General features: G+C 43.6%; 1 long non-coding RNA gene across 1 annotated transcript in view; it reads left to right on the top strand.

Annotated features, from left to right (window-relative positions):
* Positions 1–7,442, top strand: part of LOC135057942 (uncharacterized) — a 33,144-nt gene extending 25,702 nt beyond the window's left edge. Inside the window, exons 2-3 of the long non-coding RNA XR_010244479.1 lie at positions 4,327–4,440; positions 6,536–7,442. This is a non-coding gene — a long non-coding RNA (uncharacterized LOC135057942). The remainder of the gene's footprint in view (positions 1–4,326; positions 4,441–6,535) is intronic.
* Positions 7,443–23,530: the final 16,088 nt, after the last annotated feature.

Raw genomic sequence — 23,530 nt, 5'->3', positions numbered from 1 at the left:
AATATACCAGTATGCATGCAAATAGGAGCAGGATGTATCTCAAAGAGAGCATACTTGGTGCTTATCTCTATTTGTTTGACATGAAGGAGATAAAAGTGTGAGGTAGCTGATTTTGCTTAAACTGGAGGTGTGGACACATGACAGCTACATTACATAAACCGCATCTTCATGTAAAAGAGAAACACAATGAAGTTAATGCAAAATTGGAGGTGAAATTGGAATAAATTACTTAAAAGAAAAGTTTGTGCAAAATAAAGTGTATTTCCATAAATAAGATCCCCATGAAAAGGCTGATTCTTAGTTAGAAACAATTAAATACAAAGTAAGTAACTTTGTATCTGGATCAAACCATGTTGCAATGTAAGGAATGTAAATACTTAATTTTGGGTTTTTTTTTTGCATGCAATGTAAATACAGGCTACTTTTGCATTATGTCGCTCACAAACAGTGGACAGCTTTTGTTTTACACTGCAATTTAAATTTGAGTTTGGGACACACCTCTCCCAAATCTAAATCTCTGCACATTTTAAATGTGCCCCACCTGCAGTGCAACATGGTTTTACCAAGGTTTAGAGTTACTTTCTCTTTCAAACTTTCTATCAACTCAGAAAGAAGCCCTGAATTGCGTTTACTTTTGCATACAATTGGTATAAGAAGTAGTTATTTTCAAATTATCATGATCAACACTTAATTCTGCCTCCGTACTGCAGGTGCAAAATATACACCAAAGTATAAAAAACGTCCTATGTTAAAACGTCTATTACTACCCCAGTATCATTTCTTCAGGATCATTGGTTCAGATTTACTAAGCTGCCAATTTTGATTCTATGTCATTCGAGTTTAATCTCGAATGACATCGTTCGTGTTTGTGTTGTTTTTTTCAGAATTCGGACACCAAATTTACTAAACTGCCGAGTTTGTGTAATTCGTATTTCCCGATGGTGTATCCATTCATAATCATTCGTATTTTTATCTGTGTTTTCTGGCAGATTTTTGCTTCGGTTCGTATTGTGTAAATGCGTACGTGTTCATTGAAACTCGGCCGATCACGGAAGATTCATAATAAACATGCGTGATTGGTTGAATGTGGCATACATGGCATACATGGGAGTGTCTTGGCATAGACATATAAATACGCCCCAAACCCCTTTGAACCTTGCAGCTAGAGGAGTGGTGAGAGAGAGGTGTGTAGGGGAGCTGGTGAGTTTTGGAGAATATTAGGAGGTTTTTGGTGATTTCTGTGAGTTGTATTGTGTGTTAGTGGTCTTGTCTTTATTCTAGTGCTGTTGTTTTTAAGTCTGTCTTTTTTTCTGTCCTTGTTCATTTAATTTCAGTCTATTGTCAATGTTTTTGTGTGTGTGTCTCTGTTGGCTGTGTGCTGGAAGGAGAAGAGTTTGTTTGTCTTTATTTTTTCAGTGTTAAGTGGGATTTGTATTTTCTGTCATGTCTGAGAGTGAGGTTAGTGAGGTGGGGTGAGGAGATTGGGCTGGAGGAGTGCATCTCTTCTGCCGAGGGGAGGGAAGAGGGGCCTCGTCAACACACAAGGACCAAGACCGGCCGCAATGTGAAGTTCACATATGCGGAGAACATGGCCCTGGTGACTGAACTGATGAGGCATCATTGCCAGCTGTTTGGCTGAGATGCAGCCAAGGTGTCCTCCTGGAGGAAGAGCTCATTCTGACATGGGGGCCGTCACAGCTGTCAATGCAGAGGGGCCGACGCGCCTCACCTTTGAGAAATGCCGCAAGAGATTTCATGACATCAAGTGGTGTGTCAAAGGGAAGATGGCCAGGGAGGCCAAGACGTCACGTCAGACATGAGGTGGCTCCCCTTATGTGGCCACCTACCTGGAGTTTGAGGAGCCCATGAAGATCCTCATACTGGCTAAAGGGGGATCAGAACTAAATCCCGCTGGATGGGATCCCGGTGATCAAAATACCGACGCCGGAATCCCGACCACACAATCCCGACAGGGGTGGCGAGTGGAACACAGCCCCTTGCGGGCTCACTTCGCTCGCTACGCTCGGCACACTCATTTATTCTCCCTCTATGGGTGACGTGGACACCCATGGAGGGGGAATATGTCAGGATTGTGCCGGTCGGGATTCCGTCGTCGGTATTTCACTCGCCGGGATTCCGTCCGGTGGGATCTTGACCGCATCCCGGCTGAGGTGGTGCAGGCAACTCATGTGAGGGACTCAGATGCCCCACGGAGGCCTGGTAAGTGTTTTTTTTTTTTTTCATTAAGTTCAACTTCTGTATAGATTAATATTATGTGTAATAAATACTATTGTGATGTTGTATTTCTTCTGTAGTTATACTGCATATGTGTTTGCAAAATTAATATTGTTCCAGTATTAATGGTTTACTTTTGTGGTTTTCTTGTTAGGTAGTCATGTTTTCGTGCATGGTAAATATGTTTGCTTTCACTGAATAATGTGTATGTGTTACTTTGATATGTTGTATTGTTTTGTTTTGTTTTTCCCAAAAAGGAGTAGTTTTCTTTGCGTTAATGTACATGTCTTTGTGCATTTGCTTTTGGTATTGTGTTGTGAGTGTATTAGTGTTTTTGATAATTGTTTTTGTGGCTAATGCAGGGTCTTGTAGTTTGTAATTATATGTCATTGATGTGGATGTTTATTGGGGGTCATTCCGAGTTGATCGTAGCTGTGCTACATTTAGCACAGCTATGATCATCTTCCCTGACAGGCGGGGGGACACCCAGCACAGGGCTAGTCTGCCCCGCATGTCAGTGCCGCCCCCCGCACAAATACAAAAGCATCGCACAGCGGCGATGCTTTTGTATTTCTGGAGTTACTCCCAGCCAGCGCAGCTCCTGCGGCTGGCCGGGAGATGTTCTTCACTGCCACATGGCTGCAGCGGCTGCGTGAGACATCACGCAGCCACCGCGGCCCGCCCCCCCAACGGTCCGGCCAAGCCTGTGTTGGCCGGACCACGCCCCCTAAATGGCGGCTTAACGCCGCCGTTCAGCCCTCTCCCACCCAGCGACCGCCTCTGTCCTCAGAGGCGATCGCTAGGCAATGACGACTGCCATGCGCTGGTGCACTGCAGCGTCGGTGCATGCGCAGTTCCGACCCGATTGATGCGCTGCGACAAACTGCAGCGAGCGATTGGGTCGGAATGACCCCCATAGTTGCTTTACTTATGTGAAATTAGCATTGTATATTTTTTTTTGTTTTTTTTCTGCTGTACAGACCTATTTCCTAAGCAAAAGTGTATTTACAGTAGGCGTGAAATATTGGGCCCACTATCTGGCACAAACAAAATTCACTAATAGCATTCTTTGTAATGTTGCTAGAAAACATATGCTGGGTACACATTGAGCAATACATGTATATGGTTAAGGATATGCATGTCAACAATATCGTCAACAATATAGCATGAACATAGGCCAGCGAGTATGCTCAATATCAATAATAATGCACATTCCTATGCATCGTTACTAAGCCCCCCAAACCCTCATCTGTGCATGCTGCTCAATCTGACAATATTGTCATTGTGCATGGGTTACCGGTGACAACACTAAACAATTTTGTTCTCCGATTTCGTACAGTGTGTTTGTGCTATCTCGTTTGTTGGTGGCACCGCCAATATAGTTAATAATATTGGTGTTGGCAGGAATAGCAAAGTGTGGTCCCAGCAAAAATATAGTTCAAATATAAATTTTTAGGTTTGCAATACTAAACAATATTCAACATGTTTAAAATATAAATACTTTAATATAAACAAAAACCAAAAAAACTTCATAGGCTGTACTGTATGATAATATCATGAAAAGATGTTTATAATTGAGACAAATATGATCTAAACTTATAAAACATTCTGACCACATTTAACAAATTACATTTATATTACAGCTCAGAATAGATCTTCCACCACATCAGGCTAGCCTTCTGCAGGGGTGTCGTACGGTATGCCGGCACTCGGGCTCCCGGCGCCCAGCATACCGGCGCCGGGAGCCCGACCGCCGGCATACCGACAGCGTGGCGAGCGCAAAGGAGCCCCTTGCGGGCTTGCTGCGCTCGCCACGCAGCGGGCACGGTGGCGCGCTACGCGCGCCACACTATTTTATTCTCCCTCCAGGGGGGTCGTGGACCCCCACGAGGGAGAATAGTTGTCAGTATGCCGGGTGTCGGGATTCCGGCGCCGGTATACTGGGCGCCGGGATCCCGACATTCGGCATACAGAAGACCATCCTTCTACAGTACAGCATGTAGAGGATGAAGAAGTGGCAGGTAAAAAAAAATTCACTGTGTACAGTAGTTGTTGGTAAAAACAGAACCAATTTGTAATATTTTTGTTTAGGGGTTTCATCCCGCATGACACCTCCACAGAGGATTAATTTTGTGTCACCATTGCCACCACAGCAGCTGCTGACGAGTCCACAATGTCCGACTACTCCTTCTCCGCCACTGGAAGGTGAGAAACATTCCTGTAAAGGAAACCAAACAAAAATATTATCCAAAAACTATTACATATTTGTAGCAGGGTTGGCTGTTCTTTTAAAATTACCCTTACACATCTATCATATAATAATACCACTTTTGCAAATTAGTAATAAAAAATGTAAATAAAAACTTCTTAATGATGGAAATGCCAAACCAACACATTTTAAAAAAGTTCCCTTAATTGTGTTAAGGAGGAGACATGCTAAAACAATTGAAGACGATGCATTTACATCAATGCAGTGTGATGTTGGTAAAAAAATAAGTGCAAAAACACTTAAGCATATTAGTAGACACCAATCAATGGTGGTGGTAGGTGAGCATGGCACACTGTGCATTTGGCACTATAAGTGGAAAGGGACTTTGTCATACAGTGTCGGACTGTGGCATGAAGGGCCCACCGGGGTATGCAGTAATAGGGGGCCCATACTTAGGGGTGTGTCCAGCCTACAAAGGGGGTGTGGCCAGCCTCCACAGAGAATTGAAATACACAATTGTCTTGTGCAGTGTAATGCAACATATCTACTAAGTATAATACAAGTGCACAGTCTGGAAACTGATCCATAGAGGAAGGCGTGGACCCTCATGCAGTGGGGCCCACTGGTGGTTCCCCTGTACACCTGTGGGCCAGCCCGACCCTGTTGTTATATGTTTCCATATGTCATCCTTATTTTGGGATAACACCAACCACACATTGGCCTTCATTCCGAGTTGATCGCTCGCTAGATGTTTTTAGCAGCCGTGCAAACTCATAGTCGCCACCCACGGGGGAGTGTATTTTCACTTTGCAAGTATGTGAATGCCTGTGCAGCCGAGCTCTGCAAAAAAACATTTTGTGCAGTTTCAGAGTAGGTCTCAACTTACTCAGCCCTTGCGATCACTTCAGTCTTTTTCGTGCCGGAATTTATGTCACACACCCGCCCTCCAAACGCCCGGACACGCCTGCGTTTTCCCTACAACTCCCAGAAAACGGTCAGTTGACCGGCTGTGCATTTGGATTCTTCGTTAAATCCATAGCTCCGCATTGTACCCGTATGACGCACGAGCGCATTTCGGTGCATACGCATTCGCAGTAGAGACCTGATCACAGCGCAGTGAAAATTGGCAGTGTGCAATCAACTCGGAATGACCCCCATTGGCCATTGCTCAAAATCATAGTCAGTGCTGGATTTGCACATACAATGGATACATTTGGAACTATTGTGTGTGTGTGTGTGTGTGTGTGTGTGTGTGTGTGTGTGTGTGTGTGTGTGTGGTCACCATCAAACAAATGTTGGAATTTAATGAAAGGCCAACATTAGTATTATCTTATGAACTGTAAAGTGGAGATGTGGGCCATAGAAAAAACACCACATACCGGCCCTCATTCCGAGTTGTTCGCTCGCTAGCTGCTTTTAGCAGCATTGCACACGCTAAGCCGCCGCCCTCTGGGAGTGTATCTTAGCTTAGCAGAATTGCGAACGAAAGATTCGCAAAATTGCGAATAGAAATTTCTTAGCAGTTTCTGAGTAGCTCGACACTTACTCTGCCACTGCGATCAGTTCCGTCAGTTTCGTTCCTGGTTTGACGTCACAAACACACCCAGCGTTCGCCCAGGCACTCCCCCGTTTCTCCAGCCACTCCCGCGTTTTTCCCAGAAACTGCAGCGTTTTTTCACACACACCCATAAAACGGCCAGTTTCCGCCCAGAAACACCCACTTCCTGTCAATCACACTCCGATCACCAGAACGTAGAAAAAAAATCCTCGTAATGCCGTGAGTAAAATACCTAACTTTTGAGTAAAATAACTAAGCGCATGCGCTCTGCGAACATTGCGCATGCGCAGTAAGCGACTAATCGCAATATAGCGAAATTCGGCAACGAGCGAACAACTCGGAATGAGGGCCATTGTGTACTTTTGAATCATGGACAAGTTATATGCTACTCAGATTTTGTTTGGGTGGTATGGAGCGCAACACCGCTACACATTTTTGTATCCTTCTGTCAATATAGGACATACATAAAACAATACGCATGAGTCATGCAATTGTGTTATTTTAATATACTAAAAAGATTTTATCACTTACAGTGGAGGATATTCAGCAGCCTGCTGCCACACTGGAGGAGCAGGATGCAGGGGACATCTTCACTCACAACCTTACGCCAATTTCTGCCCCTCTGCAAATGCCACCAAGGCAGACAACTCCACCTACACAATACAGCCCTACAACTCAACTATCAAGCCAGGAGCAAAATTTCTGTACCAACCGGGCATCCCAGCAATTGGAAACCAGGATCTGCTGAGGAAGCAAGTGCAGAATATGGCGAGTTTGGCCAATCACACAAATTAAGCGTACCGTTCTGCCAGCCAGCAAAACTATTATAATAGGGAAATGAACAGAACCTTACAAGACATGCATAATGACTTCAACAATTTCCAGGATCGTGTCCTGCGGATAATGGAGGCTAATCTTGTAAACCAGCAAAGTATGGTCCGGATGATGGAGGCACAGGCAGAAGCCACCAGGGATCTGAACGCCACAATTGCTACATATGTACAAAACCTGATGTCATTCCATACGTCTGCTGCAACACCAACATCAACCCCAATCCAATCACGACAAAGGCAGTCATCTAGGGCAAACAGACACAAAAGAAACAGGCCCAAGCACCTCTAGAGAGCAGGGGGTGCACAGTGATTCTGGACGAAAGTGGCCTAATCTAAAGAAAAAAAAAATGAATGTTACTTTTTTTTGTTGCAAGAATTATATTCTTATGTGGCCAATTTAAAACTATACCAAAAAAAAATATTTGATGTTTGACATAGCAACCAATCGTATTGTGTCTATAATTTTACAAATGCATGCTAGAAAAATGTTTTACACAATACGATTTTTTGCTATGGGCAGCATCAACTAATTTTTTAACATTTAATTTTGCATTTTAACAGTTTACCATAAAAGTTGTTTTTGGCATAAGTGCGCAATTTTCAAACACATTTAGAACAGTCATTTTGAAATTACTAAAATGTACAAAAACTGCATTAAAAATTTACCAAAAATAAGAAAAAGCTTTTGCAACTTATTTCAAGGCCAATGTTTGTCTTTGACTCTAGTTTGTGCAAACAATAATAGTTTATTCGCACATACATCATTATTTTTGTACATATGTTTCCAATTTTTAATTCACTTTGTACTTTGAAGTATATATGTTGGCCATAGAAAACCTTCTTTAGAAAATGTATCGGTATAATTTTTAATAAACAACAACAAAAATTGATTGTTTGCTATGGCAAACATATCGTACATAACTAATCTTTCAAAAACATTTTTACAAATACATTGTCATAGAATACTGTAACATTAACAAAACAAAAAACACATATGTTGTAAGTTACTTAATAGCACATGACCAACTTTTTCCACATTTGTTTGGGACAATAGACCAGTATAATAGTACAATATTATCAGTACTTTGTAAAAATTTAGTAATGGTTGATGTACTTACCACTGAAGTGTTCATGTATTACTCGATGCCTTACTTGCCTCCCTAAATCTATACTCAAACTGTCGCCAGATGTTACTAACTCCTCTACTTGCTCACTGTCTTCTACATCAACATCATGTGGCAGATGTTGTTGCACACAGATATTGTGTAGAAAACAGCAGCAGAACAGTCTGAGTCGCCTTGGAAAGACTATACAGCAAAAGGCTCTCAGACAGCTAAACAGATTTCAGCTATCCAAAACATCTTCCTATCACTGATCAAGTGACTTAATGTGCATGATTGTAATTGTGTTCAGCAGGAAAATCTGGACACTACAATGGAGTCAGAAGACATGAGAAACAGCCATACCCCACATCACCTGAAAAACACACACACACATTTGTCATAGAGGGATGACTAGCTAAGGATGAAGGAGTTATGACATGCGCCAGGGTAACCCACAACAACACTCATAATTTTAAGTTTTTCATCACATACCACCTGCATGTTGCTACTGTGTGCATGATGACGGTTGAGGTAGATATACTACCTTTAGATGGTCTCAGCTGTGTGTGTGTATGCAATCTATCACACCCACAACATTTGGAATGCAAGCTATGCAATAGAAAACTACCCTGACAGCATGCCTGTTACGAACTTCACTGGAGTGCAGCAAAAATCACAGGTGACAGAAGTTTGTTGTGAATCTAAAAAAGTGCTTTATTGAAAAATACAGGTGGCAGGGTGTTGAAGACAACTTGAGTGCAGAATAACACTTAACAAGGCAAAGGTTCAGGAGACTTGATATGCAGATAAATTATTATGCAGATATCTGACAGTACAGAACGCTAAGAAGAAATGCCAAGGAGTCCAATGTTTTAAATGAATGTAGACAAAAGGATATCTGGAATAACAAACTGAGCAAATGGAAAAAAATCTTCTTATGGTTTGCAGGCTGATTAGAGAAGCAAGGTTTGCAGGCTGAGCTGTGGAACAACATGAACCAGGGAACACCGAACACAAACTGGAAACAGAAGAACAAGATACAGGAATCGTAGTGACTGGCAAGAAACAGTAATGATCCAGCAATGCATGCTGGATCTTGACAGGTTAAATAGGGCTGGATGCAGGTGTAGCCCATGCTAGAATTATAAACCATTACAGACACCTGTACCACAAGACAGAACACAAAACAAGGTCTTGTGACCCCTAGTGGTGGGGAAACATATAGCAAGAAAACCCAAAACAGTACATACTGGCATAACAATGCCACCGTGACTCATGTCTAAGGAAGCAGATAGAGGCATCTACATGAGGCTGCAAAGCCTCCATGACCTGGGTGAGGTAATGGGAGAATGTGGCCTGTGAGATCCCTATCACTCTGCCATTGACAGACTGAAAGTTGCCAGTAGCCAGAAAGTGCACCAATGCCAGGAGTTTATTCAGACCTGAGACAGAGTGTGAGCGTGCTGTATCAGGGTCTAAGGCCCGTTTGACAAGGTCATACAGATGGAAAATGATTGAGCTGGAACATCTGTATGACCTAGTCATCGGACAATGAGTTCAGGTTAATATTCCCCCTAAATAAACAATGCCTGTGCAGCCTCCGTGGCACCTGCACAAACTGCTGACCATGTTCAGCTTCATGACCCTGGTCTCTTCCAGCCTGGTGGATTTTGTGTTAATTACAACCACAATTGCAAATAGAAATCCTTAGTAAATTTCCTCCTTGTGTTAATTACGACCACAACTGCAAATAGAAATCCTTAGTAAATTTCCACCTTCTATTGATGACTATGGAGAAATGTATCCAAGTTTGATCGATGGTCTATTTGTCCGAACAGGTGTTCTCTACTGAGTTTGATGTGTTTACATATGAGTTTTTCACATTGAATGGTTCAAACTCTACCGAGTTTTGTGTTTAGTAAATTTCCGATGTTGCGTTTGATGTCAAAATTGCATTGGCTGAGTTCATTCGATCTTAGTAAATTTACCCCATTTTGTCTAAATTGTGCATGATTATGCATAGCTGCAGGGGGTGTCATTGCTATGGGGCCCGGAGGCTTAGAAGGCCCATCTCTGGAGCCTACTGGTGCCTCCCCTGCACCCAGCTAACAACAGCACAGTGCTGGATTAGGATGGAGGCACAAGGCCCTTTGTCCTGGGTTCTCCTCTCTCATAGGAACCCCTAGACAATGCCAGCTCCTTAAGCTTAGCCATCTGAATTACCACAGTGTCTGATGTCCCTGCACTCCTCATGAAGAACCAGACAGGCATACTCTCCACTGAAGTGACAGTTCCACCCACCACTTGCCACATTACAATTTGGCATAATGTATACTGGGGGTGGCATAATAATGAATTGTTACTTTGTAACATAATGCAAACTCGGGGCACTAAAATGTGGCATACTGTGAACTGGAGCACTATGGGGTATAATGTGAACTGTGGCAGCTAAAATGTGGCATAATAATAAACTGGGACCACTACAATGTGGTTTAATGTTAACTGGGGCACTGTGTATAATAAAAGCAAACTGGAGGAACCACAATGTGGCATAACTTGAACTAGGGCACTGTATGGCATAATATTGAATTGTGGACATTACAATGTGGAAACATAATTAACTGGATGTAGCGTACTAAAAAGGAACATAATGTGAACTGGGGCTCTGTATAGCATAATAGTACATTAGGGGCACTCTATGACATAATGTGAACTTGTGCACTACTATGGGCATAAAACTAACAAAGAAACTACTATGGAGCATAAAATAAACATTGCGACATACAGTAATATGGACAACTGCTGGGGAGATTGTTCTCTTTCTATAAGCATTGGGGCACCTTCAATATTTTGCTATAGTTAACAAAAACTTCTAGTTATTACATTCCCCCACTTCCCCACCTGGGCCCATCACTTACTAGTTCCACCACTGGTGTCACAACTTGCCATGTGCAGTTACAATGGTGCCTGCATTTTACTTCCTGTTGCTGCACAACTATAGGGTTACTCTGAATGTTTATTATTGGCTGATGTGCGTCCGATGTCTGCATCTTCATACACAAGTGGCGGATCTCAGGCGCCTTGAGTGGGCCTCTCGGTACAAATCCCTGCGGATGCAACATTTTCTTACTTTCACTCAGCAGCTGCATATTGAATCATAGCTGTGACAGCATGTGCGCACATCTATGTCAGGCTCATTGTCACCTTTTGCAGAAATACTCTCATAATATGTTGTCACAGTACGTTATACCGGCTGTCCCGATTTGCTGCTGTTGGTGGGATGTCTTTATTCCCTTATGCTTGTAAATTGACTGATATTTGGTTATGTGCCAGGGTGTGGCATTTTCTAGCAACAAAGGTGCAGCTGCCATTACTTCTAAAGGAGAGCTTTATGTTGGATCTATGTAATCAGGTCTGACCCAGTAGTTGCTTATTGGGACATTATTGTTGTTAATTTGGTATTCAGCTTGGTTGGCAGGAAATAACACATTATATGGAACATTTCAGTGGGAGCACAGCAGTTTCTGAAGGTCTCAGGGCTGATTCCATATTGTTGTTAAAGGGCCTACACACGGTGAGATGTACAGTATCTAATGTTAAGGACTGTATATCCATATCGGTAGAAAACACAGCGCATTTTGCACCGTGTGAAAATACCTTGCGATGCTGATGCAAGGTCCCATGGGATCAGCATCGCAAGGCAGGCACGTCCAATATTGACTATATCGGAGGTTCATGACACTGGCCACAATATAGTCAATATCGGCCGTTAGCCTGTATCGCACTGTGTGTAGGCGGCTTTACACTCTGTAATGAATCAAGCCTGACCTCTGACACATGTGCGTCACATGTTTCTGCGCAATCACTGCTATTTTGCTAATTTAGGCAAACTTGTTATAACTGACTTTGATAATGAAATAAATATACTATTGTGCAGGAGGAATATGTTTTATTAGGCAGACACAGGAAAACTCCTTATGACCGGGTACATCCCAACTTTCCTTAAGCCAATTTCTCACCAATAGAGCATATCACTTGAATCAGAATTAGGTGGTCTATATACTAAGCCGTAGAGAGAGATAAAGTGGAGAGACATAAAGTACCAGCCAATCAGCTCCTAACTGCCATGTTACAAGCAGTGTTTGAAAAATGACAGTTATATCCCTTTCAGGCATCCTCCAAAATCCCAGGTTTTTGCACATGAACGCACATCAACCCGGGATTTTGGCATGTCTGAAAGGCCTCAACCTGGGAACACATTGCTGGGTTGCCGACCCTGCAATGACCAGGGTTTTTCCTGAAACTTAAGTCCCGGGTAGACAACCTGGCTTAGGTCTGAAAGGTGCGACCCGGGAATTTGCTCCCAGGTCTCACCTGATTGGCGTGTGTACTTGTGGAAGGGGCAGGGCTGCCTGGAGGGGGCCGGAGTGGAGTGCCGACTGCTGTAGTCCATCCTGCAGTAAATAGTTGAAGCAGGCGGAAAACAGAGAGGTGGCCTTTTGTGGTGAGTGTGTGTGTGTGTGTGTGAATGTATGTATGTATATGAATTTGGCATGTGTGTGTGTAAGACATGCACGAGTGTGGTGTGTGTGTGTGTGTGTGTGTGTGTGTGTGTGTGTGTGTGTGTGTGTGTGTGTGTGACATGAAAGTAGCTGGTCTGCCCTGGCTGCCAGGGCAGGCCAGACTTATGTCTGAAAGGGGTTGACCCGGGAATTTCCCAGGTCTCAGGTGTAGTGTGAAATGGGCTCCCAGCAAAAACACACAATTTTTCAGAGGTGAAAAACCCAGGACTGAGCAGGAAAATTCCCGGGTCGTATGTCTGAAAGGGGTATTAGGAGCTGATTGGCTAGTAATGTATCTCTCTCCAAGGCTTAGTGTAGTACATAGATCTCTAGTTATGACATGATAACCCTTGCCCACTACCAGGGGGGGCAACAAATTACTGCCTTGCCCTGGGTGCCGAAAATCCTAGTTTGGGCCCTGGTTTAAACCACAATGGGTACCTACAGTAGGAAGGTATTGGGATGTCCTTAAGAAAGATTATAGGCACTTAGGCCAGAAACTGAAAGAAAGGACATCTAAGGTAATATTCTCCGAAATATTACCAGTGCCATGCACTAGCCCAGGGAGACAGAGGGAGATCAGGGAAGTAATTGTGTGGTTTAGAGACTGGTGTAGGAAGGAGGGGGTTGTGTTCCTGGAACACTGGGCGGACTTCTCAGTCAGGTGCCATCTTTTTTGATGTGATGGATTGCACTGAATGAGGAGGGGAAGAATGGTTAGTAGGTTGAAGGAGCTTTTAAACTAGGAGTCTGGGAGGAGGGTTTAGCTAGAAACTATGGGTCATTCAGTGAGAATAGTAAGGATGGTGGTAGTGAGCTAAATGGGGGTGGAGAAGGGGGGATGGAAAGAGCAGCCATCAAGGGCAAGGGTATTTACATGGGTTATAAAAAGGATATTAACAAAGGTATTGCCAAAACATTAACTAACAACAAATATGTGTCATCATTACAGCATATAGAAAATTATGTACGGAGCATAAGGGAAAATACTTGTGTCGGGGCGGAGAATTTAGACGGAAACATTGGGTTGATCAAAGAGAAGAGTAAGGTGGGCAGTATTAAGTATGGTGGGGATGGAGAGGGAGCGAGAAGGACAGTCGGTAAGAGTAACTCTAGGGAGGCACTAGTAAACCATGATAGGATTAGTGATGTGCACCGGAAATTTTTCGGGTTTTGTGTTTTGGTTTTGGGTTCGGTTCCGCGGCCGTGTTTTGGGTTCGAACGCGTTTTGGCAAAACCTCACCGAATTTTTTTTGTCGGATTCGGGTGTGTTTTGGATTCGGGTGTTTTTTTCAAAAAACCCTAAAAAAACAGCCTAAATCATAGAATTTGGGGGTCATTTTGATCCCATAGTATTATTAACCTCAATAACCATAATTTCCACTCATTTCCAGTCTATTCTGAACACCTCACACCTCAAAATATTATTTTTAGTCCTAAAATTTGCTGGATGGCTAAGCTAAGCGACACAAGTGGCCGACACAAACACCTGGCCCATCTAGGAGTGGCACTGCAGTGTCAGGCAGGATGTCCCTTCAAAAAAATACTCCCCAAACAGCACATGACGCAAAGAAAAAAAGAGGTGCAATGAGGTAGCTGTGTGACTAAGCTCAGCGACCCAAGTGGCCGACACAAACACCTGGCCCATCTAGGAGTGGCACTGCAGTGTCAGACAGGATGGCCCTTCAAAAAAATACTCCCCAAACAGCACATGACGCAAAGAAAAAAAAGAGGCGCAATGAGGTAGCTGTGTGACTAAGCTAAGCGACCCTAGTGGCCGACACAAACACCTGGCCCATCTAGGAGTGGCACTGCAGTGTCACGCAGGATGGCCCTTCCAAAAAATACTCCCCAAACAGCACATGACGCAAAGAAAAAAAGAGGCGCAATGAGGTAGCTGTGTGACTAAGCTAAGCGACCCTAGTGGCCGACACAAACACCTGGCCCATCTAGGAGTGGCACTGCAGTGTCAGGCAGGATGGCCCTTCAAAAAAATACTCCCCAAACAGCACATGACGCAAAGAAAAAAAGAGGCGCAATGAGGTAGCTGTGTGACTAAGCTAAGCGACCCTAGTGGCCGACACAAACACCTGGCCCATCTAGGAGTGGCACTGCAGTGTCACGCAGGATGGCCCTTCAAAAAAATACTCCTCAAACAGCACATGACGCAAAGAAAAAAAGAGGCGCAATGAGGTAGCTGTGTGACTAAGCTAAGCGACCCTAGTGGCCGACACAAACACCTGGCCCATCTAGGAGTGGCACTGCAGTGTCACGCAGGATGGCCCTTCAAAAAAATACTCCCCAAACAGCACATGACGCAAAGAAAAATGAAAGAAAAAAGAGGTGCAAGATGGAATTGTCCCTGGGCCCTCCCACCCACCCTTATGTTGTATAAACAGGACATGCACACTTTAACGAACCCATCATTTCAGCGACAGGGTCTGCCACACGACTGTGACTGAAATGACTGGTTGGTTTGGGCCCCCACCAAAAAAGAAGTAATCAATCTCTCCTTGCACAGATTGGCTCTACAGAGGCAAGATGTCCACCTCATCATCATCCTCCGATTCCTCACCCCTTTCACTGTCTACATCCCCCTCCTCACAGATTATTAATTCGTCCCCACTGGAACCCACAATCTCAGGTCCCCGTGTACTTTCTGGAGGCAATTGCTGGTGAATGTCTCCACGGAGGAATTGATTATAATTCATTTTAATGAACATCATCTTCTCCACATTTTCTGGAAGTAACCTCGTATGCCGATTGCTGACAAGGTGAGTGGCGGCACTAAACACTCTTTCGGAGTACACACTGGAGGGAGGGCAACTTAGGTAGAATAAAGCCAGTTTGTGCAAGGGCCTCCAAATTGCCTCTTTTTCCTGCCAGTATACGTACGGACTGTCTGACGTGCCTACTTGGATGCGGTCACTCATATAATCCTCCACCATTCTTTCAATGGTGAGAGAATCATATGCAGTGACAGTAGACGACATGTCAGTAATCGTTGGCAGGTCCTTCAGTCCGGACCAGATGTTAGCACTCGCTCCAGACTGCCCTGCATCACCGCCAGCGGGTGGGCTCGGAATTCGTAGCATTTTCCTCGCACCCCCAGTTGCGGGAGAATGTGAAGGAGGAGATGTTGACGGGTCGCGTTCCGCTTGACTTGACAATTTTCTCACCAGCAGGTCTTTGAACCTCTGCAGACTTGTGTCTGCTGGAAAGATCCAACGTAGTTTTAAATCTAGGATCGAGCACGGTGGCCAAAATGTAGTGCTCTGATTTCAACAGATTGACCACCCGTGAATCCTGGTTAAGCGTATGAAGGGCTCCATCCACAAGTCCCACATGCCTAGCGGAATCGCTCTGTTTTAGCTCCTCCTTCAATGCCTCCAGCTTCTTCTGCAAAAGCCTGATGAGGGGAATGACCTGACTCAGGCTGGCAGTGTCTGAACTGACTTCACGTGTGGCAAGTTCAAAAGGTTGCAGAACCTTGCACAACGTTGAAATCATTCTCCACTGCACTTGAGACAGGTGCATTCCACCTCCTTTGCCTATATCATGGGCAGATGTATAGGCTTGAATGGCCTTTTGCTGCTCCTCCATCCTCTGAAGCATATAGAGGGTTGAATTCCACCTCGTTACCACCTCTTGCTTCAGATGATGGCAGGGCAGGTTCAGGTGTTTTTGGTGGTGCTCCAGTCTTCTGTACGCGGTGCCTGCACGCCGAAAGTGGCCCGCAATTCTTCTGGCCACCGACAGCATCTCTTGCACGCCCCTGTCGTTTTTTAAATAATTCTGCACCACCAAATTCAAGGTATGTGCAAAACATGGGACGTGCTGGAATTTGCCCAGATGTAATGCACGCACAATATTGCTGGTGTTGTCCGATGCCACAAATCCCCAGGAGAGTCCAATTGGGGTAAGCCATTCTGCGATGATCTTCCTCAGTTGCCGTAAGAGGTTTTCAGCTGTGTGCGTATTCTGGAAAGCGGTGATACAAAGCGTAGCCTGCCTAGGAATGAGTTGGCGTTTGCGAGATGCTGCTACTGGTGCCGCCGCTGCTGTTCTTGCAGCGGGAGGCAATACATCTACCCAGTGGGCTGTCACAGTCATATAGTCCTGAGTCTGCCCTGCTCCACTTGTCCACATGTCCGTGGTTAAGTGGACATTGGGTACAACTGCATTTTTTAGGACACTGGTGACTCTTTTTCTGACGTCCTTGTACATTCTCGGTATCGCCTGCCTAGAGAAGTCGAACCTAGATGGTATTTGGTAACGGGGGCACACTACCTCAAGCAATTCTCTAGTTCCCCGTGAGCTAACGGCGGATACTGGACGCACGTCTAACACCAACATAGTTGTCAAGGCCTGAGTTATCCGCTTTGCAACAGGATGACTGCTGTGATATTTTATCTTCCTCGCAAAGGACTGTTGGACAGTCAATTGCTTACTGGAAGTAGTACAAGTGGTCTTCCGACTTCCCCTCTGGGATGACGATCGACTCCCAGCAGCAACAACAGCGCCAGCAGCAGTAGGCGTTACACTCAAGGATGCATCGGAGGAATCCCAGGCAGGAGAGGACTCGTCAGACTTGCCAGTGACATGGCCTGCAGGACTATTGGCTTTCCTGGGTAAGGAGGAAATTGACACTGAGGGAGTTGGTGGTGTGGTTTGCGGGAGCTTGTTACAAGAGGAAGGGATTTACTGGTCAGTGGACTGCTTCCGCTGTCGCCCAAAGTTTTTGAACTTGTCACTGACTTATTATGAATGCGCTGCAGGTGACGTATAAGGGAGGATGTTCCGAGGTGGTTAACGTCCTTACCCCTACTTATTACAGCTTGACAAAGGCAACACACGGCTTGACACCAGTTGTCTGCATTTCTGTTGAAATAATTTCACACTGAAGAGCTGATTTTTTTTGTATTTTGACCAGGCATGTCAATGGCCATATTCCTACCACGGACAACAGGTGTCTCCCCGGGTGCCTGACTTAAACAAACCACCTCACCATCAGAATCCTCCTTGTCAATTTCCTCCCCAGCGCCAGCAACACCCATATCCTCATCCTGGTGTACTTCAACACTGACATCTTCAATTTGACTATCAGGAACTGGACTGCGGGTGCTCCTTCCAGCACTTGCAGGGGGCGTGCAAATGGTGGAAGGCGCAAGCTCTTCCCGTCCAGTGTTGGGAAGGTCAGGCATCGCAACCGACACAATTGGACTCTCCTTGGGGATTTGTGATTTCGAAGAACGCACAGTTCTTTGCTGTGCTTTTGCCAGCTTAAATCTTTTCTTTTTTCTAGCGAGAGGATGAGTGCTTCCATCCTCATGTGAAGCTGAACCACTAGCCATGAACATAGGCCAGGGCCTCAGCCGTTCCTTGCCACTCCGTGTCGTAAATGGCATATTGGCAAGTTTACGCTTCTCCTCAGACGCTTTTAATTTTGATTTTTGGGTCATTTTTTTACTGATCTTTTGTGTTTTGGATTTTACATGCTCTGTACTATGACATTGGGCATCGGCCTTGGCAGACGGCGTTGATGGCATTTCATTGTCTCGGCCATGACTAGTGGCAGCAGCTTCAGCACGAGGTGGAAGTGGATCTTGATCTTTCCCTATTTTTTTAACCTCCACATTTTTGTTCTCCATATTTTAATGCGCACAACAAAAAGCCACCACAGGTATACAATGTAGATGGATGGATACTATAGTATTATATTACTTATGGACGACGAGTGCACTGACGACACAGAGGTAGGTACAGCCGTGGCCTACCGTACTGCTATATATATATATATATATATATATAATATACTGTATAATAATAACGGACCTGGTGGACACTGTCAGCAGACTGCTAAACTAGTATGAAGAAAAAAAAACCCACCACAGGTATACAATGTAGATGGATGGATAGTATAGTATTATATTACTTATGGACGACGAGTGCACTGACGACACAGAGGTAGGTACAGCCGTGGCCTACCGTACTGCTATATATATATATATATATATATATATATATAATATACTGTATAATAATAATAACGGACCTGGTGGACACTGTCAGCAGACTGCTAAACTAGTATGAAGAAAAAAAAAGCCACCACAGGTATACAATGTAGATGGATGGATACTATAGTATAGTACTATATTACTTATGGACGACGAGTGCACTGACGACACAGAGGTAGGTACAGCCGTGGCCTACCGTACTGCTATATATATATATATATATATAATATACTGTATAATAATAACGGACCTGGTGGACACTGTCAGCAGACTGCTAAACTAGTATGAAGAAAAAAAAAACCACCACAGGTATACAATGTAGATGGATGGATAGTATAGTATTATATTACTTATGGACGACGAGTGCACTGACGACACAGAGGTAGGTACAGCCGTGGCCTACCGTACTGCTATATATATATATATAATATACTGTATAATAATAATAACGGACCTGGTGGACACTGTCAGCAGACTGCTAAACTAGTATGAAGAAAAAAAAACCCACCACAGGTATACAATGTAGATGGATGGATAGTATAGTATTATATTACTTATGGACGACGAGTGCACTGACGACACAGAGGTAGGTACAGCCGTGGCCTACCGTACTGCTATATATATATATATTTATAATATACTGTATAATAATAATAACGGACCTGGTGGACACTGTCAGCAGACTGCTAAACTAGTATGAAGAAAAAAAAAAGCCACCACAGGTATACAATGTAGATGGATGGATACTATAGTATAGTATTATATTACTTATGGACGACGAGTGCACTGACGACACAGAGGTAGGTACAGCCGTGGCCTACCGTACTGCTATATATATATATAATATACTGTATAATAATAACAGACCTGGTGGACACTGTCAGCAGACTGCTAAACTAGTATGAAGAAAAAAGGAGCCACCACAGGAGTGTTTTTCAGGCAGACAAACGTATACTGGACTGGTGGTCACTGTCAGCAAAACTGTGCACTGTACTCCTGCTATAACTGCTCCCCAGTCCCCACAATTAGGCAGTGTGAGCAGTGCACTCAGCACATATATATGCAGCAGTGCAGCACACTGAGTGAGCACAGATATGGTGGAGCATTTTTTTTTCAGGCAGAGAAACAACGGATTAAACTCACTGGTGGTATAATCAAAACCCTGCACTGTACTCCCTAACAGCTGCTCCCCGTCCCCAATCCTCCCCACAATTATAACTAAGTCACTCAGTCTTTTCTACTATAACGGAGAGGACGCCAGCCACGTCCTCTCCCTATCAATCTCAATGCACGTGTGAAAATGGCGGCGACGCGCGGCTCCTTATATAGAATCCGAATCTCGCGAGAATCCGACAGCGGGATGATGACGTTCGGGCGCGCTCGGGTTAACCGAGCAAGGCGGAAGGATCCGAGTCGCTCGGACCCGTGAAAAAAAAGGTGAAGTTCGGGCGGGTTCGGATCCAGAGGATCCGAACCCGCTCATCACTAGATAGGATACCTTTAAAAAAAACAAATGGAAAAGGGAACCGCTAAACTAAAATGAAGCCTAGCAGGTAAAATGGGGGTATTGGAATTGTTAGCATCAAAGGCGGAGTATATTATAGGTATTACGGAAACATAGTGGGACAACTCGCACGACTGGGTTGCAAACTTGGAGGGGTATTCTCTTTTCAGGAGGGACAGGGCAAGCAAAAGAGGAGGAGGTGTATGTCTTTATGTTAAACCATCTCTTAAACCATACTTAAAGGAGGTTATTTATGAGGGGATTGTCGATAATGTGGAGTCACTATGGGTTGAAATCTCAAGTGGGGGAATTGATGCAAAAAAACTAGTCATAGGCACATGCTACAAACACCCGGATATTACCATACATGAGGAAGAACAACTCTTGCAGCAAATCGAAAGGGCTGCGGTATTGGGGGACATCCTAGTGATTGGGGGTTTTTATTATCCTGATATAAATTGGAGTAACATTTCATGTGTTAAAGCTAGAGGTAACAGGTTCTTAAATATGTTAAAGGATCACTACTTGTCTCAATTAGTCGAGGACCCAACTAGGGGTAAAACTACTCTGGATATAGTAATTACTAATAATGTAGACATTATATCAAACACTAAAGTTGGGGAGACTTTGGGTAACAGTGATCACTATATGATCACATTCAATATCAGTTTCAGGAAACATAGCTATAAGGGTTCAACCAAAACATTTAATTTTAGGGAGGCTAATTTCAGTATGCTGAGATGTGCACTTAACGACATTTAGTGGGAAGTTTTGTTTCAAAGCAAGAACACTTCGGAAATGTGGGATGCTTTACAAGGGTTGCTAGATAGCAATATTCACAAATGTATTCCCATGGGCAGTAAACGCAGGAGTACTAAACGCAAGCCAATGTGGCTTAACAAGAAGGTCAACGCAGAAATGGATAAAAAGAAGCATGCTTTCAAAGCATTTAAATCTAATGGAAAGGAGGAGTCATTCCAATATTACAAGGAATGCAAGAAAAAATGCAAAAAAGCAGTAAGAGCAGCTAAAATGGAAAACGAAATGCAAATTGCTATAGAGAGTAAAACCAATTCAAAAAAGTTTTTTTAAAATACATGAACAGTAAAATGTTAAAAAAGGAGAACATAGGTCCAATAAAAGATGAATTTGGAGTATTGATAAATGATGATGATGAAATAAAAGCGGAAATATTGAACAATTTTTTTCATCAGAGAGTGACAGTAATGATTCATGGTTAGATACTTGTTTAAGTGAAGAAGTAGTCCGGGAGAGACTAAGCAAAATTAAGATCAATAAATCACCTGGTCCTGATGGACTTCACCTGAGGGTTCTTATGGAGCTTAGATCACAACTAGCAAGACCCCTATACTTGATTTTCAATAGTTCAATTAGATCAGGCATGGTACCGAAGGATTGGCGCATAGCTGAGGTAGTGCCATTATTTAAAAAGGGATCTAAAAATCATCCGGGTAACTACAGACTGGATAGTTTGACATCTATAGTGGGGAAAATATTGGAAGGAATTCTAAGGGATAGCATACAGGAGTATCTACAGACCACTAAGATTATTAGCAATAACCAGCATGGGTTTGTGAGAGACAGATCATGTCAAACTAACTTAGTTAGCTTCTATGAGGAAGTGAGCGACAATCTTGACCAGGGTAAAGCAGTAGTTGTGGTCTACTTAGATTTTGCAAAATCCTTCGATACAGTGCCTCACAGGAGACTGATCATCAAATTAAAGGAGCTTGGCCTAGGAAAAACTGTTTGTACATGGATAAGTAACTGGCTGGATAACAGGGTACAGCGAGTAGTGGTCAACGGGAAGTCCTCAAGCTGGACACTAGTAGTCAGCGGAATACCACAAGGGTCTGTGCTCGGGGCACTACTGTCCAACATATTTATCAATGACCTAGAAATAGGCCTGGAAGGCACAGTGTCAATCTTTGCAGATGATACTAAACTCTGTAGGGTAATTAATTCAGAAATAGATGTGGAGTCCCTGCAGAATTATTTATCTAAACTTGAAATCTGGGCGTCTAAATGGAGAATGAGGTTCAATATAGAAAAATGCAAGGTTAAGCATTTCGTAACTAAAAACAAACTTGCATCCTACATATTAAATGGGGAAAGTCTAGGGGTAACAGTATTGGAAAAAGATTTGGGGGTACTCATTGATAATAGGCTTAATAACCGTATACAATGTCAAAGCGCAGTAAAGAATGCAAGTAAGGAGCTAGCGTGCATAAAACGGGGAATTGAGACAAGGGACGAGGATGTAATCCTGCCGCTGTACAAATCATTGGTACATCTGCAACTGGAATATTGTGTTCAGTTTTGGGCACCACTGTATAAAAAAGTTTATTGGTGAACTCGAAAGGGTTCAAAGGCAAGCTACTAAATTGATTAAAGCGCTAGAGGGACTGGATTACGAGGAAAGGCTTACTAGGTTGAATATGTATACACTGGAAAAGAGGCATCTAAGAGGAGACATTATTAATATCTTTAAATATGTAAAGGGACATTACAAAGAGTTATCAGAGGAATTATTTATTAAAAGAACTCTGTTTAGGACACGTGGGCACTCGCTGAGGCTGGAGGATAGAAAATTCCATACGCAATGGAGGAAAGGGTTCTTCACTGTTAGGGCAATAAGGATTTGGAATTCCCTGCCAGGGAAGGTGGTAATGGCGGACTCTGTAAATGCATTTAAAAAAGGATTGGATACATTTCTGATTGAAAATTATATCCAAGGTTATAATATTTAAAATATTGACGTTGATAATTCGGGTGTAACATGATTTATATTTGTTAACTAGTCATAAAACATTACTCAGCAGGTACATTATAATTAACTCAACTTAATACAGAATACAGGTTGAACACGATGGGCATTTTGCCTCTATTCAATCTCAATTACTATGTTATGTGACTATGTTACTATTCTGCAGTAGCACATTCCCTCTCAAAAAACAAGCACCAGAATTAACACTGTCACTGCAGTGATATATTTAACAGATATTAGAACACTGAAATTTTTGTTTAAGACAAAATTGATGGTTCACGGAATAGGCAGTCATTTGTAAGCATAAAAACACATTTACTTCCAAATTTAACATAAGGCTCCATAATCATCTATTATTACTATAGTCAGGGGCGGAACTACTGGCGGGGCAGGCAGTGCATTGCACTGGGGCCCCGCCGCACTCAAGGGCCCACAGCCGCTGGCCGGCATTACATGAATGAGTCACAATGACTCATTGTATGTCATGCCGCAGCCGCACACCAGCGCTCCCGTGACCCGCCCGTCATAAGGAACGATTCTGGCCACCCGCACACGAAGGAGGGAGGAGGGTCCGTCCCTCCCTCCCTCATATACAAACAGGTCACAGTCTCTCAGTGAAGGAGAGAGCCGCAGCAGCGCTTTGTTACTGGTGGAGGCGCTGCTGCTGCTGCTGCTCCTCTGCTTCACTATAGGCTGTCTCTGAGAACAGCCTATAGGGAAG

This window comes from Pseudophryne corroboree, chromosome 3 (assembly GCF_028390025.1).
Source record: "Pseudophryne corroboree isolate aPseCor3 chromosome 3, aPseCor3.hap2, whole genome shotgun sequence".
Taxonomy (NCBI): Eukaryota; Metazoa; Chordata; class Amphibia; order Anura; family Myobatrachidae; genus Pseudophryne; species Pseudophryne corroboree.
This window is presented reverse-complemented; position numbering and strand designations above follow the sequence as displayed.